Source organism: Pygoscelis adeliae, unplaced genomic scaffold, assembly GCF_000699105.1.
Source record: "Pygoscelis adeliae isolate BGI_AS28 unplaced genomic scaffold, ASM69910v1 Scaffold72, whole genome shotgun sequence".
NCBI classification, from domain to species: domain Eukaryota; kingdom Metazoa; phylum Chordata; class Aves; order Sphenisciformes; family Spheniscidae; genus Pygoscelis; species Pygoscelis adeliae.
Window position 1 is genome coordinate 4,342,977 of NW_008824286.1, and position 520 is coordinate 4,343,496.

General features: G+C 60.0%; 1 protein-coding gene across 1 annotated transcript in view; it reads right to left on the bottom strand.

Annotated features, from left to right (window-relative positions):
- ZHX3 (zinc fingers and homeoboxes 3) overlaps nt 1-520 on the bottom strand; it is a 32,264-nt gene that overhangs the window by 842 nt on the left and 30,902 nt on the right. The gene's annotated exons all lie outside the window — the stretch shown is intronic.

Below are 520 nucleotides of genomic sequence, written 5' to 3' on the forward strand. Positions count from 1 at the left end.
GCGCGTGCCTTTCAAAAGTGAGTCCTGGAGGAGGGGTAGGGCCAGCAGCTGTAAACACCAGCCCTCCATGTCCTCTCCCTCCTTGCAGCCTCCATCTTCAACACCCAAGTCTTGCCCCACACTAAACAAAGATGCTCACATCTGCAGAGCTGGTGGTGGGAGAGGGAAGGGAGGAGGCTCTTGCCTGCGCAGGCAGGCAGGGGTTATGTCTGCTGCCCCAGGCCAGGGGGAGGCATGGAAGGAGCCAATGGCAGGGACAACAGCAGCCAGGCCCCTTCTTTCCCAAACACCCATCCACTTCATAAATAAACCCAAGGGCCACCTTCCCCTGGGGCAGGTAAAGGGACCAGACGCTCCTGCTGGTTTTACTTCGGCTTAAAATAAAGCCAGGGTTTGGCTTCAGAGTGGACCCAGCATCCAAGGAGCAAGGCAGGCAGGGGCGGGCAGGCAGCTGCACTCATGGCATCTCGCCGGACCCTCCTCATCCTCCTTCCCTGCCCGCCCCCCTCCCAGGGGTTTC